Here is a 13023-nt window from a genome sequence, read left to right on the forward strand (position 1 = left end):
CCATGTTTGGATGAGGCATCAAATTGTACTTTGTATTGTAAGGGTTAAAATAAAAATTTTTAAATAACTTTTTTACTTAATTTTTTCAAAACTTTTTACTATAATATTTTCATTTGCGAATTTCGGGACACTCCATAAATACTTACATGTACAATTTATATACACAATTTACACATAAAATATTTACAGCTATCTAGGTGTCAAACAAAACTTTGAAATCATAATTAGAACAATCGAGATATGATCTATTCACCTAACTTCGAATGTAAAAGCGTAAATTACGTCAACTATACTCTTCGCACACAGAATATACTAAATCATTTGAAAATTTATCGTATTGCAAAACTGTCCAACAATATTATGCATATTAACAATTTAGAATTTTCATATAAAATCTTGTATCCATGCGTTTAAAAAAAAGGATAATATAAATGTCTATTAAAAAATCATTTTTTATATATAATTTATAAGATATCACTTTATCATTTGTTTCAAATGTTTTAGATTTAGATAGTTGTAGATTTAGATAAATAAAAATTCATTATAATTATTATTAATCACTATTATTAAATGAATTAAAAATTCATATATACAATAATATAGCGATGCAATTGATTGCACTAAGATTCTCGCGTTACTTTCTAATTTTATTTATAATATTTGTTAACTTATCTACAATAAGTACAATCTGTCCATGAAACATAATTACATTCAGATCTTCTTTCCATAGTATCTTAAGATCATCCTTAAACCTCAGAGATAGCATAATTACAATAAAATTACATGTTCTTGAAACCACAACATCCTTTCTCTCACTTCTTCGCGATAACCTAGTTATTAACTCTTTACATTGTTTTCCAAGGATACACGATTCAATTGCAAAGTAAGCATTTTCACATATATTTTGTACGATAATGAATTCTGATTGTTACTTTCATTAATTGCACTTGTCACTTGTTCCTATAATTCGGTCAATATTAAAAAATTATATTATACGTAATATATTGGATATTAAATACTTTTATTTGCAATTAATTATGCACAAAAATTTATGACAAAAGTTATATCTTCATTAATTTTTGTGTGAATAAAATATTGTCGTTTCACATAACGATAATTAACATCTTACTTTTGTTTGAACGATAATTGTATTAATGGATATTCAACGAATTTATATGTTTGTCAGTACACAGAGAGAACTTTTTTTTAGAGTTTACTCTGAAAATAGTGCTGGGACAACATTGCATTTCTAAGAATTTTATGTAAATTTCTTCATTTATTAATAAAACTACAATAAAATATAAAATAAGTTTGATTATAATTTTACTGAACTGTATGATAAAAATCTTTAAAATATTGTATTGTACCATAACTATCATATTTTTAGGGTAAATTTTAAGAGAAAATTCTTTCCATGTACGAATGCACGAATTTTGTACGAGTTTTTTCAGAAAAATAAGTTATTTTGAGTTGCTTTGTGGAATAATTTTTTTACCTCTCAAAAAAAAATGAATTATATTGTCTATATCGAAATAAAATTACAATATTCAAACTGTCGAAGTGTGATAAACAATTATTCGTTACAAAGTAAGCAAATATACAGTGAAGAAATGTACAATGGAGAAAACAATGGAACGATGAAGAAAAAGGGACAATAATAAATTCAAATCGACTTTACATAATCCTCTTTAAAACGCCGATCCTTAACGCATCATATTTTCTTCTGTAAATTATTAAATAATTTCACCGATAAGAAAACGAATTAAGATATAATTATTTTCAGATTTAATTTTTTTCTTTTACGAATTGTCATCAGTGGAAACTAGATTAACTTAAACCGTCAGATTATTCTGGAAAATTTATTTTTATGAAGATTACACAAGCACGATTCCGTCGAAAATAAGTTATCCTAACATGCGACATAGGCACTTTCGCTATTCCATTCTGGTATTATAAAGTGCACGTGTGCAAATGCACACGTGAAAGAATGCATGAATATATTGACAATACAATTATTCTTGTTAACGCAACGAATTACTACGAAGTGCCTGTAACGAATTAGCATAGGAAACCCGCACCTCTTTTTACAGAATGCCGATGGCCAATTTAGTAAACGAAATCGTCGGAAGATTATCAATCACAAAACTTTGGCCTGAAATAATTAGTGTGTTCTAACAATGCGTTCTGCTTATTATTCTCAATCGCCTAGTCTTTCGGTCTGTAAATATTTCATAAGATCTCTATAATTACAAAGTCTTTGAAGGCTGTTGATGCGAACACCCCGATTTTTCCAAGTCATTACATCCGGCATAGTATTCTCTATAATAATGGCTGAGAATGTTCTTGCTTCATGACATTTAACTTTCGTTACAATCCAACGTTGCTTATCCACATTAATTCTGCGTATAAGGTATACTACGAACATTCCGCATGCATGAATGCAAGCTGTTTCGTTTTAAAATCACGCAGACATTCTGCGTTTACATATTTATCGGACAGTCTGAGAAAGATTTTGGAGTGTAAACCACCAAATCCGAATACGCGTACGAAATGTATAATTTTTTTTCTATATGTGCAGAATACATCCCCGACTATTTCTATTTCTATACACGGCACTTGAGACTTGAATTCAACATTTCAGTATGTGATATCATAATTGACTATGGATACGCAGAATATATTAATATCAATTGTATATTAATATCACATCAATTATATATTAATATCAGGGTTGGCAAATAACGATGTTACTTGTAACGTCGTTACTGTTACAAGTTACTTTTTGTTGGTAACGATTGAGTAACGTTACATATTTTCTTCTGAATAACGTTCATGATAACGTAGTTGCATTTTTAGGGCAATGGTAACGATTTCATTAGTTACTTTTATCGTTACTTTGTTTCTATTTACGTAAAAGTTTTAATCGTAATTAATGCGTATATACATATTTATCAGTGTTTGAGTTTTATTTTCGGTTTTATTCCTCTACTAAAAATAGAATTGTAACATCTTGTTTGGAGTTACCGCAAGAATCTGTATACAATAGCGTTTTTTATTAGCAGACCTAATGTGCATTCAGTGCATTAGTTCTGCCAATAAAAAACGCTATTGTATATAGATTCTTGCGGTGACCCCCAAAAAGATGTTAGAATTCTATTTTTTTCCTTTAATCCTAGTATGATATTGTTATTTTTGGTTACCTTCCTTATAACACCAGGTTTATGAAACCCTGCAACTTTGTCACGCTACATCTCTGGACTAAATATGTATTTTTTTAGCTCAAAACGTGTGAAATTTATACCTCGAAGTCAGACAAAGACAGATAAATATGAATCAAATAAATAATTTAAACAATAGAAGGAAAACACGGGCAATTAAGAGCCTAAACTCGTAGTAATTGGAGCGATTATATGTATTGGGTATGGGAATAAGTTTCCGCTCATTGTAGAAAGATGTCGTTAGTAGCATTGCTTGTGTATTTGATAGAACGGCAACACATGTGTTTGTGTTCAAACTTTTTTTTTTGCGTTGAAGATATCGGAATTTATTCCAAAAAAGCAACATTTGCGGGAAGTTTTACTCCATTATTTTATTTTAAAGAAAAGTGCTGCAGAATCGCATCGTTTGCTCGTAGATGTTTACGGTGAGCATGCTCTATCGAAAACCAGTTGTAAAGAATGGTTTCGGCGATTCAACAGTGATGGTTTTGACGTGCGTGACAAAGAACGCGAAGGTACACCGAAAAAATTTGAAGATGCAGAATTGCAAGCATTACTCGAAGAAGATTCATGTTTATCGCTCGATAGGTTGTCAAAAGAGTTAAATGTTGATAGATCCATTGTTGGAAAACGTCTACACGCAATGAGAATGGTGCAAAAAGAAGGAAATTGAGTGTCATACAAATTGAAAGAGAGAGACATGGAAAGACGTTTGGTCATCTGCGAGATACTTCGTCAACGACAACAAAGGAAGGATTTTCTACATCGTATCGTAACTGGCGATGAAAAATGGATCTACTACGATAACCCTAAACGCTTGAAAGCATGGGTGATGCCAGGTGAACCAGGTCCATCAACGCCAAAACGAAATATCCATGCTTCGAAGATTATGTTGTGCATCTGGTGGGATCAGAGAGGTGTTATATATTATGAGCTGCTCAAACCGTCCGAAACCATCACTGGCGATCGTTATCGACTACAACTGATACGTTTAAACCAAGTTTTGAAAGAAAAACGACCGGAATGGGACAATAGGCACAACAAGTTTAGAAACTAACGTTTCAATCGCAATCGAATCATTTTCAAAGTTCAAATAGAAGTATATGAATAGCGGAAAATAAAAATTAACATGCGTATCAAAGTCAAAAAATAATAATTACAAATAATATTTCACTATCTAAGTTACAATATAAGTCGCATATAGTTGACAATGCCGATATTAGATCCATATACAAAATTTAAGCTGCGTGTCCAACACACCGAGAATATATGGTTGTTAATCCTCATATTCCGAAAGTATTTCATAGTGCAGAAAGATAAATTATAAGAGTCCGGCAAACAAACGAGCAGTCGTACAAACATCTCGCAAATAAAAAATCCAGATTCTACAGTAAAGGCCGAAATTACATTAATAATAATATAAAAAATTAATTATAACAATAGGCGATTTTTGGCGATCGTTTGGTACATATACCAAGATGTACCAAAGTATACCAAGACGTTTTCGCGTATTTGGTACTATGTGGTTAAGGCGTGGCTAACCATTTTGGTACCTCTGTGGTATATACCACGCTATACCCTGCTAGTGAGCACGGTTGTTCTTCCAAATCTCTGGTACGTAGCCAATATAGCGCCAAATATAAAATAAATAGAGCTGTAAGATATATTTTATGTCAATTTCTTCTGCATTTAGGTCCATATTTTAAACTTTTTTATCGATAAATGTCTCTAAAAATAACTTATGAGCTTTCTGATTGATTGCACGCCACTTTTAGATGAACTTCTATCGATATAAGAAAGTGCAGAATATGGATCTGAAAGGATAAGTAAGATCACTATAAGTGATTGAAATATTATAAAATGCTACATAAAATTTCTTTGTATTTAAAAATTACATTAGTTGATGTTTATTATTTATCAATTAATCAGCAAGTGGTTAGGTTAGGTTTTCTGCAGAAGCTGCTAAGAGAGATGGACGAGCTTTAACCTTCTTGCGAGTAGCATCGTGACTGATAGGATTAGTTGGCTGTGAAAAAATATATTTATCCTTGTAGTAATAGCTGTTATTCGAAGAAAGTTAAATGATTGTAAACAATCTCGTGGAAAATGTGAAGAATGTAAATTGAAACAACAATTGAAATAAGTATTAATGTAAATTGAAACGATAACAATTGAAATAACTATTAATGTAAATTGAAACGATAACAATTGAAATGACTATTAATGTACATATTAATGAAATTTAAGTTTGTAGTACGTTAAATTTCAATACGCTTAACCTATAAGTTAAGCGTATTGAAATTTAACGTACTACAAACTTAAATTTCATTAATATGTACATTAATAGTTATTTCAATTACGATTAATGAAATGTCATTTATATCCGTGAATGAAAAGTATATCAAATTTCATTACACTTAATTTTTCAGTTACTGTAAACTTAAACCACCTTGATCAAAAAGTTCTCGGAATTACCACCAGGTGATGCTCTGAAGGTGCGTTCCGTATCGCGCATGATGCGCATGATGCATCCATTGTCCTTGTTTAACATTTGGTAAACAACAAAGATAAACGATGCATTATGCGCATCATGCGAGAAACGGAACGCACCCTGAGTCAACTGATTTGAGTTATGTTTTTTTGGTTAGGTTGCTACATCTATCATTGACATTTCCACCAAATTTCATCGCCATAGCTTGACATTTGTAAAAGTTACGCCGTCTTGAGTATATCTACCTCTGCACGTGTTTTCGATTTTTTACAGTTTTAAAAATGGAGTTGAATTTGCAACGACTTTGTATTAAATTTTACGTTAAAATACCATCTAATAGCCATCGAATTCACCCGATATGGCTCCCTGCGATTTTTTTCTGTTCGATCGAGTCAAAAAACCACTACGAGGAACGCGTTTTAACAGCCGAAAGGAGGTAATGGAAAAAATCGAAGACGGCTCTAATGGCTATACCGACAATAGAGTTCCAGAAATGTTTCGAGAACTGGATTAAGCGCTGACATAAGTGCGTTGCAGTCGATAGGGAGTACTTTGAAGGGGACAATATCACTTTTGATGAATAAACTTGTATTTTAAATTTTCTGAATGAATTTCGGGAACTTTTTGATCAAGGTGGTAATTTGTTTCTCTTTCTAATTTTATGTCTATTTTAAAGCCTTTATTTCACATGTTACTTTTTATTTAATTGGCTCGTAGCTATTCTTAAATTTATTCTACTTTATAAAATTTCTACTATTTATTATATTGAAATATAATTCTTTTTAGTTCTACATTTTCGTGTACTTACTTTTATACTATTCGAAATTCAGTAAACGTATATTTAATAAGAAATAAAGAGATACCCAGAACGCCGAAAATTTACAAGCTAATATGTGGGTCCCAAGTATCCTCTTTGAACTTCCGTGCATTCTCATATCAAGAATAATGCAAAAAAAGTACCCTGCAGGCTTATCATATCTATGGGCAGTTAAAGTTTTTTTCAACCTCAATCCGGGTCTTCAAATCATATTATAAAAAAGTTACAGCAATGTAAAAAATCGCATGGGTACGTTGTACTCATCTCATACTAGGATGTACAATCGACATAAAGATGTATGGTTAATACAAATATAGAAACGAATTAAACTGCGAAATCCTCAATACATTTTATTATGTTATTTGATAAAAAATATACTTTAGGCATTTTATCACATCTCAGATATCACATTTTTTACATTTAGATTAGAATTGTGTACAACTGCTTTAATATGCACTGAGTGCACACAAGTTCTGCCAATGAAAAACGCTATAAAATTCTATTAGTGTCAAGAAAAAAAGTAACGACTCGTTACATTTTGAGTGTGACGGTAACGGTAACGAGTTATTTTTATGAGGTAACGTTACCAACTCTAATTAATATTAAATATATATTATAAATTATAAATCTGAACAAAACAAAAAAATATGAACATAAACTTCTATTAACATTTAGTTTATTTTATTTATCATATTGAAGATAGATTGATATCTATAGAAATTTATATTTACATAACGTATTTTTTGTAAATTTACAATATATATTATTTATATATTATTGCTGTGTATTAATATACAATGACTCTAAGTATCTACAATATCAACTGCGATATCAAGTACTATAAATAAATAAACTTAGTAAATAATACCAGGACAATCTATGCATATCATATTTTTTTCATTTCGTGTTTAGTCTTAGATAAATAAAACTTCATTAACTTTATTTAGCTAATTAATTAAAGAAAATAATAAATGGACAAAATAAAAAAAAATACATGATATGTACAGATTATCCAAGTATTATTTACTAAGTTACAGCACATCAAATAAAATTCTCCAAATGTATAGAAGTACCTAATACTTGATATCGTACTTTGCTCATAAATAAAACAAATAAATAAAATCTTATCTGTGAATCAGTAAATCGCTAATCGTAGAACCATGAACATAAGATTGTGTGTTTCGCAAGAAAAACGAGCCTGTACCTTTTCTAGCAAGGTCTATTAAATTATTCTCCGATGTTGCAACAAAGTATCATGCGGGAATTCAAGATACGATCCGATATCGCGCCACTTTAAAAATTTTTTTGATTTACTTCCTACACCTTTCACCTCTACGTCCAAGTTAAGTACAACTGAACGTAAGAAAATTAATCGGTCAGTGTATTGCCAGCACTATTCAATATCACTCCGCTCACGAATCAACCACTTCAAATTTAAACTACAACGATTTGAATAACAGCGGGGTAATGAACCGACCTACTTATGAGAACGCATTAACTGCAATCAAATTATGTAATACAAATTTAAAAAATATAATTTATTTATGTGGTCAAAATACTAGTGCATCCGATAAGTAAATAAAAAACTCATAATTGAGATAGAAATTTTATTCACTGAAAATTTTCGCACTAAAAATTATTTCTTTAAGTATATATATATTTAAGTATATATATTTATTCAACAATGTGGGTTTTCAAAAATATTTGTAATCACTCAATTGCTGATATGGTAAAATATTCTACCTTCAAGCTTGATTAAAATTTGGAAAACATGATTATGTTTCTCGAGGAGAAAGAAAACTATTGCCAATGATTTTATTACGAAATGTACTAAATTATGTGGTTACTGTTAAAAGATTATGTGGTTACTGTTAAAAGAGAATGAATATGTGAAATCGAAAATATTTAATCATATTGACATTCAATATAGTCAATATAGTGAGTATGATATATTTACATAAATTTAAATATATTCACATACTATTAAAATCGAATAAAAAGCATTTATTCATTTTTCATGAATATACAAAAAAATTCTAATTGTCGAATTCATATTCATCATTTATTTATTTATCAATATTAGATATATTCACCGAAAACAGCAGTTAATACAAAACAAGAATATTTTTATTTATGTTTACTTGTGATTCCATGTTGAGACATATGATAGTACATTAAAAGAATCAACACATTAATTCCTTGCACCTGATAATTAAAACACAGTTTCATCGTTTATTCAGAACTATAAAATTTAATATATGATGCAAAAGACTCGATTTCGTTATAACATCGTGACAATAAAAATAAGACACAATGAAGGATCTACTTATACACAAATGCATTTCGATTAGAATTGTTCAATTATTCCTTAGATTCCTATTGTATTTTCTATGAAATTCGAAATAATTCCAATCAGATCCCACTTCAAATAGTTCTATGCGTGCCCTGCTAAATAATATCTACAGAAAATGTTTAAAATTTTAAAACTATTATAATATTGATGTTTTAATTTTTTGTAAATTTTTAATTCTAATCTTCAAAATATAAACTATATATTTACAAGTACATAAAACATACTCATAAACGTATTCTTATATATTAATATAATATTATCTCTTTATATATAATATTATATATAAATATAGAAAAACATATATTGAGAGAAAGAGAAAGAGAGAGATACGTTGTAATAATAAAAAAAATTATGAGATAATCAATGAAAATATAATATCATATATAAAATATTACAAATTTTCTACGTAATTCAATGGTAAATGCTGATTAATTATTTCTACTTTATACAGAGTCTTCTAAAATTCGCGAATCAAAATCCATAGCAAAAAAATCCTTGAAAAAATAAATTATAAAAGTATTTATCATTTGTCGAAGTGTAGAAAACTAAGTTTTAAAAAATGTTTGTCATTCTGAATAATAGTTTTTGAGATAAATTTTTTAAATTGATCAACTATTGATTACGATTAACGCGTCATAATCTGTAATTGGCCAGTTAAAAACTTTTATTTAAAAACTACTATGCTCGGAATGATAAAGAAGAAATATTTTTTTAAATTTACCTTTTCGGTAACTTTCTTGGTGTGTTATATTGATTCAAGAATTTCGGGTAATCTATATACATATATTGGAAACATATATTTTATTTCTTAACAAAATTCTTTTAAATACAGAGAACCTAATCTATCAAGTGAATCAGAAGTAAATTGAGCACTCTCACACGTTTACGTCAGATGTATTTTCAAAAGTACGCATATATGTATGAGGTTTCGATTTCTGTGGTTTTCACTCTCGATCGGAAAGTGTCGCTTCCACAAGAGGAGTAAAAGTCACGGTATCCCGCGGTAAAAACAGGTGTGGAGACGCGTGCTATAGCTGGTCAAGCCGAGAAAGTCAAGAGCGCGAATGCCGGCGTACTCCAAGAAGTATCTCTCGCGCAGCCTGTTAGCCTACTTACGTGGCTTAGTACGGCTTGAAATTCGTGACGCGACAGGTCGTCGTATTCGCCGATTCAATAATATTGACTGTCGTCGTCAGATCCTCAGAAAAAAAGAAGCACGGCGAAACGCGAAACGTCGCGTCGCATCGCGAGGACAGCTCGATCGCAGTATGACCTAAGTCTTGCATAATACGATCAGCCGCCCCAAGATTGACGACTTTGCGGCCGATCATCGACGGCGAAATTTCGAAGCCCCGCTTCTTCCACGGCGCTTTCGATCCGAGAAAGTCGCGATTTCGCACGTACGCTCACGGCTCGAAAATCGCAACTGTGATTTCTCGAGAATATATCGACAGATTCGCAACTGGAAGAGATATTAAGGGTGGGTATTTTTTATTTAATTTTGAGGATTTTCAAAGAGACACTTCTGTGTCCCACATACGACACCATGAGACGCAACGAATCGAAAACGTTGATATGTAAATTGAATTCGATATAATCGAAATCGAAAAAATTTTAAATAGGAAATAAGTTAAAATAATGCAATAAGGTTAATTTTAGTTCACAAAAATATAGAGAAGTAACGTAGTAAAAGCAGGGATTATGGAATAGCTTTTTTTAAATTAACATTGTTCCGATATAAATACATATGAAGACTTTAAATTTACACAGAACTCTTGAGGAATATATTAGTTACAACATCCAATAAATGAAAGTCACCAAAATTTAAGTCCAACGTCAATATTAACAAAAAAGTCAAAAGTGAGAAAATGGGGAGGTCTAAAAAATGGGATGTAATATGGAATACCGATGAAATTTTGACCATAGTAATAAATAACACAATAAATGAAATCCAAATTTGATTATTTATTTAAACTGATCAAGAAAAATAAAAAACTGTTCAATTTTTATTATACAATGACACAGAAATATAATAGCATCATTACGAACGTTATTATGCACAGACAAATACAAAATCGCAAATAAGCTGATAAATTGCAAATAAACTGATATAGAATACATGCTGTCATCTAACCTAACCTAATCTGATCACGAATAAATTGTTAACATCATTGGAATCTATTCCATATTCTCAACCCTCGATGTATTCCACACCTGCATGGCAAATAAAGTCTTTCCGTATCATATGACAAATAAAGTCTTTCCGTAGCAATAAACAAGTTTGAAATAGCAATTAATCTGCATAATATTGTTCATGCAACATTATTAAAAACGTCTGTGCAATATAAGCACTAAAAAAACTTACCTTCAGTTTGTGAGAACTGCACTTTTTAGAAAAAGCTGCCGGATCTTCAGACGTAACGAAAATAAATAAATGTTAATTTTAGCAAAACGGTTGGTCGGACCGAGTTCATTGCTTGTTATGATACGTTTGGTAACAGTTACAATAACTTTCAGCGATTGCCGCCAGATTGCAATACTTTGTTTAAAAAATAAGCCACTATTCCATATTAGTAGCCTATGCCATAATCCCTGATTTTACCCTACTAATCTTTAAAAAAATATAAAAGTAAATCTCTACAAAGAATAATGTTGAGAGCATCATTATTCGTTAGAAATCACTACTTTTCACAAAAATTCCGTTTTATTTCTATCTTCAAGTAACGTTTATTTAAAATAAAACAAAGAATAGAACTTTGTTACTCATTTGCTGCATTGAAATTTAATTAGCAAAGAAAGTAGTCTTCATTTTCGATCTTTTACACAACTTAAAAATTGATCAATATTAATATATATAAAAATTTCCAATTCTATTTTAAATAAAGAATCTAAAGCATCGTTTCGATCATTCTACTATATGTAATAAAAGACAAGTTTTCTGTTTATTTATTTATATTCCTTTATTTTTTTTATTAATTTAAAGTAGAATATCATAATATATATGCACACTCATCAGTTAAAAGGTCGCACACATTTTTTTCAATTAGTTTCGAAATGCAGCCTCATTATTCTTGCTTGTGGATTTAACCATTTACGCTCAATCGTTTTACGAGCAAAGTTCTGAAACTCATTGAAAAAAATGTTGCAACCTTTTTAGCTAGTGAGTATGCATATGTATTATATCTACTTTAAATTAATAAAAAAATAAATAAATGTAAACAAATAAACAGAAAACTTACTTTTTATTAAATATGTAGATGATCTAAACACACACACACACACACACACACACAAACAACAATAATTCTTTATTTAAAATAGGCAAAGTGAAAATCCCCCCAAAACTTATATAAACTCTTCCTCTTCATATAAAAGAGAATTCAAAAGTAAGAGTTAAAAACTACTGTCTTTTAAAAATACTCTCAAAAGACGTTGAAATAAATAACAATATCTTGGCACCTGACAGTAGTTGCGATATACATTTGCTTACCTGGGAAAAAATGTTATATATATTACATATTTTTTATATAATTATATATAATTGTATATAAAATATAGCAGTTTTTATATAATTATATATAATTAAATATGGAACATTTTTTCCTGGGTAATCAATTTTTCTAGTACATTCTCCTCATCCTTTATCATTTCTCTCGGTTCATCATAAATTTTATAATTTTTATAATTTTATAATTTTTTTGCTTTTATACTTTTTATTTCATTTCAAGATATGCAGCGGGTCGACTGTGTATCTCAGAACAAAGTAAAAATTACAAAAGTGAGGAAATTTAATAGGTATTGATCATTTGATCAATGAAATTATAATTATTCCATTGAAATTTAGTCACTTTTGTAATTTTCGTCTCACTTCAAGATACACATTCAATTCCCTGTGGACTTTGGCGCGTTCGAATTCTATTACGCGCATGCGTACGGCCGACTCGCTCACGTAGTCAATGCAATCTCTAAAATCGCACAGAGATTTCTTATGCTTTTTATCCAAAACTCTTATCATAAGGACATCGAGAAAAAACGCGCATAAATTATAGCGGTTACATGCGATCCTCGTTCGATTTAATTTTACGTTTGCCAAGAAATTGTAGCTCATTTGACATCTCAGTACGTCACTAGCAGACGATTCATA

General features: G+C 30.0%; 1 protein-coding gene across 1 annotated transcript in view; it reads right to left on the reverse strand.

The window, feature by feature from the left end:
- Positions 1-13023, reverse strand: part of qless (decaprenyl diphosphate synthase subunit 1 qless) — a 57428-nt gene that overhangs the window by 43636 nt on the left and 769 nt on the right. The window lies entirely within an intron of this gene.

Source organism: Trachymyrmex cornetzi, unplaced genomic scaffold (assembly GCF_001594075.2).
Source record: "Trachymyrmex cornetzi isolate Tcor2-1 unplaced genomic scaffold, Tcor1.1 scaffold335, whole genome shotgun sequence".
Taxonomy (NCBI): Eukaryota; Metazoa; Arthropoda; class Insecta; order Hymenoptera; family Formicidae; genus Trachymyrmex; species Trachymyrmex cornetzi.